This window comes from Dasypus novemcinctus, chromosome 24 (assembly GCF_030445035.2).
Source record: "Dasypus novemcinctus isolate mDasNov1 chromosome 24, mDasNov1.1.hap2, whole genome shotgun sequence".
NCBI lineage: Eukaryota > Metazoa > Chordata > Mammalia > Cingulata > Dasypodidae > Dasypus > Dasypus novemcinctus.
In genome coordinates this window covers 27345340-27352488 of record NC_080696.1, presented here as the reverse complement: position 1 = coordinate 27352488, position 7149 = coordinate 27345340, and the positions used below count along the sequence as shown (strand labels likewise).

Below are 7149 nucleotides of genomic sequence, written 5' to 3'. Positions count from 1 at the left end.
GGGAAATTTATAGCTCTAAATGCTTACATTAAAAAAAGAAATATTTGAAAACAGAGACCTAATCTTAAACTTGGAAGAACTAGAATAAAAGAGAGAAAACTAACCCAAAGTGAGAAAAAGGAATGAAACAATAAGATTAGAGTGGAGATAAATGAAATAGAAAACAAAAACAACAAAACATTAGAAAATCAACAAACCAAAAGCTGTTTCTTTAAAAAGATCAATAACATCACAAACATTTAACTAGACAAAGAAAAGAGAGAGAGAGGATAAAAATAATGAAAATCAGAAAATATAAGTGAAATGTAAGTGACTATAAGAGGATACTATGAACAATGGTACACCAATAAATTAGATAACCTAGATGAAATGGACAGATTCTTAGAAATCCACATACTACCTACATTGACTCAAGAAGAAATAGAAGCTCTCAACAAACCAATTACTAGCAAAGGGATTGAATCAGTAATCAAAAGCCTCCCAACAAAGAAAAGCCCAGGACCAGCTGGCTTTATAAGGGAATTCCACCAAACATTCCCAGAAAATTTAACTCCAACTTTGCTCAAACTCTTCCAAAAATATTGAAGAGGAGGGCACACTCCCTAACTCATTCAACAAAGCCAATATCATCCTACCACCATAGTAAGATAAAAATACCAAAGGAAAAGTATAGATAAGTATCTCTTATGAATACGGATGCAGAAATCCTCAAGAAAAGTTTAGCAAACTGATTCAAACAGCAGACTAAAAGAATTATACACTAAAACCAAGTGGAATTTATTCCTGGTATGCAAGGAGTGCTCAATATAATAAAATCAACTAATATAACACACCACATTAACAGAATTAAGGGAAAAAACAACTTTATCATCTCGATAATGCAGAAAAGGCATTTAATAAAATCCAGCACTCCTTCATGATAAAAGCACTTAAAACACTAGGAACAGAAGGAAACTTCCTCAACATAATAGAGTATATATAAAAAGCCCATAGCTAACATCTTACTCTAAGATCAGAAAAAAGATCAGGATGCCACTGATGGCATTGCTATTCAACATTGTACTGGTAGTTTTCCTCAGAGCAATTAGGCAAGAAAAAGAAATAAAAGGCATCTAAATTGGAAAGGAAAAAATAAAAATTTCTCTATTTGGAGATGATATGATCCTTTATGCAAATAATCCTGAAAAACCATGACAAAGCTCCTAGAGCTAATAAATGAATGCAGAAAAGTAGCAGCTTAGAAGAACAACAGCAAAAATTCAATAATGTTTCTATGCACAAGCAATGACCAATTGGAAGAGAAAATCAAGAAAAATTCAAATTCATAAGCGCAAATAAAAATAAATTAAATAGTTATAAATATAAACAAAATGTAAAGAACTGGTATGCAAAAAACACAAAACTTTGCTAAAAGAAATTAAGGAACACCTAAATAAATGGAAAGATATTCTGTATTCATGTATTGAAATACTAAATTTTATTAAAGTGTCAAAACTGCACAAAAGAATTTACAGATTCAATGCAATCCCAATCAAAATTCCTACAGTCTTTTTTGCACAAATGGAAAACCAATCTTCAAATTTATATAGAGCACAAATTCCAAAGTAGGGCCACTGGCTGGGTGTCAAATTCCTCAGCGGTCTTCCCTGCCTGTACTCTCTGAATGTACTCTCCAGAATCCTCAGGAGTTCCACTCTTTGAGGTAATATTTACTTAGGCAGTCAATGAAATATGTTGAGAAATGTTTAAGCATAACCTCTGGAATGACCTCCCTACTCACTTTGAAGTCTCCTAGCTGTATAAACTCATTTGTCTTTACCCATGTCCCCTTTTGGTAAAGGTCTTTCCCAGTTGCATTGCTAGTTTGTGGTTTTTAGTAATCCCTCCATGCTCATCCCTTGGAGTCATGCCCCCTGCTGGGGGGAAGGCAATGGATATGCTGAGTTTGGCTTACACAGAGGTCATGTTTGATCAAGGAGGCTCTCAGGCAGTAACTCTTAGGCACCCTATACTAGGCTAAGTTTTCAGTTTCAAAAATAAAGGTTCATAAGTACAGTCATTAATATCAAGGTCCCATCAATGGTCCATCATCCTTCACTTGTCACTGCCTCTGTTCTTGGGGGTTTCTTGCTGTTCCATTAGAGAAAGTGGCAGAGCTTCTCAGAATGGAAATTCAATCTTCTTTTGATTATTGTGTGAATCTCAACCCATGAACATTCGAACACATTCACATGCCTTATAGGTATGTTCCAGGTGGACCTCTTCCCATGCATCCCCCATCACTGACACCAGTACCAAGGATCCTCCCTTTTGAATTGAAGCCAACAAAGTGACCTAATCAATTAATAAGAAAATAAAATATATTTATGTTTAAAATAAATAAAAAACAAAAAAATAAATAAAAATCAAAATAAAAATAATAAAATATAAATTCCTTTAAAAATTGACATTTCTTTCATATTGAAAGATCCATTGTCTTGTATGTGCAGTGACATTTTATTCCATTTATTCCCCCAGTGCATTTTTTAAAATTTTGTCTTCAAAGAAGCTTCAGGTTATAGAAAAGTCATGTGCAGAATATAGGGCATTCACATCTACCCAACATCTCCCCCTCCCTTTCCTCTTTCCCCTATAATAACATTTTTTAAAATATATTATTTTTATTGAAGTATATCATTCATACATGAACACACATAAACAATAAGTGTACAGTAAAGATTGTGAACTTACAAAATAACCATACATAACATCACACAGGGGTCTCATACATCACCCCTCCACTAACTCTTTGCATTGTTGTGAAACATTTGCTACAATCTATGCAAGAGCATCATCACAATATTACTACCAACTATAGTCCTTACCTTACATTTGCTGTATTTTCCCCCAAACCATACTATTTTTTAAAAATATATTTTTGTTACAGATATCATGAACTTGCAAAACAATTGTATAGATGTATAGACTTCCCATACAATTCCACATCCTGGTGGAACATTTGTTACAGATTATGAGACAATACCATCAGACTATTGCCACCAATCATGGTCTTTCAGGGATCCTTTCTATAGTTCATTAAAATAACATTTTTCATCTGGATGGTAGATTTGTTACAATTGATGTACAAATATTGAAGCATTGTTACTAACCATGGGCAATGATTTGCATTATGATTTACATTTTGCACCTTACATTTATATAAATTTTGATGAAATTTAAAATGGTCTGTATCCATCATTACAAGATCATGTAGAACAATTCCATTGCCCCAAAAAATGCCCCCATGTTCCATTTACTCTTTTCCTCCTTCCTCTCCACTCAGAATGCATGGCAGCCACCAAGCTTCACTCCTTGAAGAACAAGATTCATAGTTACTTGCAACAACATTGAGTGCTTGTCATACTGGTTTGTCCTTCCCCATTAGGCACTGCCAATTCTCTCAAAACACTCCTGCTCCTCTATTTGAGAACATAGCGGGACTCCCTAGGATGGGAATCCTAGAAATTCATGCTCATTATGTAGGTCTCCACCCACTGATACAAAACACTATGACAAGATGAACACTCACATACTCCCTAGAAGCCTGTCCCAATTGCATGCTGTCCTGCATGCCCTCCACATCCAATACCCTAAACCAGTAACACCTTTGCCATATTTGCCAAAAGAACATTTCCAAAATTTTAGTTTCAACCACATGCATGCAAATCCTGAGTTCAAATGCTACCTCTTGCAACTCCCCCCCAATTCCATGGACAGTCAAACCCACCCTCTCCACCTTCCCCCCTCACAGAGCAGCACCACCCAGCCCAATAGCATTGCTGCATCACCCCTGCACAGCTACACTGTTCCACCTTATCATAGATTTTGCCTAAATGGGCATTGGCTAACAACATTCTTCTCCCTTTTTTTCTCCTATAAAACTATCTTCCATATTCTAGCTCTGTAAATATTCTCAATCTGCTTAATTCATATCAGTGAGATCATGTAATATTTGTCCACAGTGCCCGGTTTGATTCACTCTGCATAAGATCTTCAATATTTATCCATGCTATCCCATGTGTTAATACTACATTTCTTCTTATGGCTGAGTAATATTCCACTGTATGTATATATCAGAATTTGCTTATCCAATTATCTGTTGATGGACATTTAGATTGTTTCCAACTTTTGGCAGTAGTGAATAATGCCACTATAAACACTGGTGTGCATATATCTTTTTGTGTTCTTCTTTTCCATTTTTCTGGGTATATAGCAAGTAGTGGGCTTGCTGGATCATATGGCAGTCCTGTAGTTAGCTTCCTGGGGAACCACCAAACTGTCTTCCACAGTAGCTGCACCATTCGACATTTGCACCAGTAGTTGATAAGCGTTTCCATTCTTCCCCATCCTCTCTATCACTTGTAGTCCTCTATTTTTTTTAATAGCTACCAGTGTAATGGGTGCAAGATGATATCTCATAGTTTTGATTTGCATTTCCCTAATAGCTAGTGATGTTGAGCATCTTTTCATGTGCTTTTTATCTTACTATTCTTCTTTGGAGAAATGTCTATTCAAATCAATTGCCCATTTTTAAAATGGGCTATTTGTCTTTTGCAGTCAACTTGTAGGATTTATTTTTATAGGTTCCTATTAGATATATGGTTACCAAAAATTTTCTCCCATTGAATAGGCTGCCTTTTCACTTTCTTGATAAACTCCTTTGAGGTACAAATTTTTTTAATTTTGAGGTCTCATAAATCTATTTCTTTCATTCATTGCTCATGCATTTTTTTGCAATGTGTAGTTCTTTTTTAAATAGATTTGTGAATATTTTTGAAGATATGTTGATCATACAAAATATTACATTAAAAATATAATAGGATCCCGTATACTCCCAACTCCCCAGCTCACTTTGAGTTTAAAGTTCATTAAACCACTTTACAAGATGTAAAGTAATGTTTTCATTTAAAAAATAGTAATTTAAAATCAGAGACCTATTCCATACCTAGAAGAAATAGAAAAAAAAGAGAACAAACTAAAAGTGTGCAAAATGAAGGAAACCATGAGATTGGAGTGAAGATAAATGAAATGGAAAACAACAAAAAAACAACAACAAAGCAGATAATCAACAAAATCAATTCTGGTTCTTTGAAAATGTCAGTAACTGCTAAGAACATTTAACTAGACAGACAAAGCAAAAAGAGAGGAGAAAAATAATGAAATGAAAATCAGAAATGCAAAGGGGGAACTTAAAATTGATGCTACTGAAATATAAAAGATTATAAGAGAATACGACAAACAAGTGTACACAAGTAAATTAGATAACTTAGATGAAATGCATGGCACCAGCTCAAATTCTTCATGGCTTTAATGTTTTTGGAAAGTCCAGTCCATCTGGTTCTTCAAATTTAATATCACATCACTTAGACAACAAAGGAGCAGTTAACCTTTCTCAACAAACTCCCAGATTTAATCCCATTATGGTAATTTTAGCTGCAAATATCCAGACTGATCATAGTACTCCTATGTCTAACAGTCCATAGGGAAATTCTATCTATAGTAGACCTTACATTATAACTCCTAGTTGTACAGTTCAACAGACCCAGCAGCATTCTGGCTTGGTATCTCTGTTCAATCCCATGAACCCTCAACAAGTATTAACCTTCACAACCTGGCCCCTGGACTGCCTTTCCTATATTTAATCATCTACCACATACCTCAGCTCAGCAGCCAGTCAGCTTCTCCCATATCTACATGCCTACCACCTCCCCTATGACTCCACAGCAACCAACAGTCCATCTACCTTCTGTCAATGGCCAATATAACAATATAACATTCAGAATATTTCAATAGGACTTCAGAAAAACCAGGCTGAAATTAAACTTGAACCCCCACAAAGAAACAATTTTTAAAAATTGTGTTCTTCTGGATCTCAGACCTTTGGCAGTTCCTCTTTGATCAATAGAAATCAGCCTACTGTTTATATAACTATCAGTCCACCAAATACTGATGAGGTGATGTCTCACAGTAAATCTAAGTCCTATATTTCGGCTAATGCCACTACAGAAGATGACCAGGTCATGAAGAATCAGCCACACTCCTCATGTCCACTAACACTAGAGCATCTGCTACCTCCAATAACATATCTGGGCAAGTGAGCATCAGCCATGCATTTATTTACCACCACCACCCCAAAAGCCAGGCAGTAGGCTCCAACACTGCAAGTTCTCACATCGTGGCCACTCAGCCCAATACAAAGTACACTTTCAAGATTTCAGTTTATCCCAAAAAAAACCCTGGCAGTCTCTCCAGGGAGGTGCACCCTATCTTTGACCTTACAAATCTTCTAAACCATTCTGATCATTATGTAGAAACAGAAGACATTCAGAACCTCTCAGACCCTGCTTTAGCACATGTGGATAAAATAATTGATGCAAAGAAACTGAGCATGGGATCTGATAATGCTGCCTACACATGAACTTTGTGGTACACCAGAAGGCCGGAAAAGAATTACTTCAAAGAGAACTTGAGATTTAGATGAAAATGTTGGATAAACTAAAATTTGAGGTCAATGAAATGGAAAACAATCTGACTTGAAGGAACGTGAAAAATTGAATTCCATATCCAAATACCTCCCCTCAAAGAAAAACAGCAGTTGAGAAGTTGTAATAGCAAACCCTGATTGGTATCAACTACTCAATCAAAGAAATTGATCTTTTCAAGCCTGAAGACCGCATTTTAATTTTAGGATACTCATAAATACTATGACAATATTTGATTTGTAGGTTCTGTGCCACCAAAACCGAAAGTTCAAATGTCCACCATCAAAACACCAAAGAATCAAGACACAGAAGATGATGAGGGAGCTTAGTGGAATTGTACTGTGTGTACTTTTTTGAACCATTTAGCCTTAATCCATTGTGAACAGTGTGAGGTGCTAAGGCATTTCTGAGCCAAAACCCCGTATCTTCTCTAAAAACACATCTAAAGTTCAGGAAACTAATCTGTCACCAGGGGAAAAGTTTCACTGCTCCATAGGATTGTGTCCAATTAAAGATGTGACAAGATGGTTTGCTGATGCTAAATGCCAGCCCCCAGAGCTCAGAATAGCTCAGGATCCTGTCACAGACAGTGAAATCCATTGCATGAAAGATAATCTGCTGAAGGACT

At 35.9% G+C, this 7149-nt stretch overlaps 1 pseudogene; it reads left to right on the top strand.

Moving 5' to 3' along the window:
• Nucleotides 1-5318: 5318 nt before the first annotated feature.
• LOC101412179 (TGF-beta-activated kinase 1 and MAP3K7-binding protein 2 pseudogene) lies at nucleotides 5319-6931 on the top strand (annotated as a pseudogene).
• Nucleotides 6932-7149: the final 218 nt, after the last annotated feature.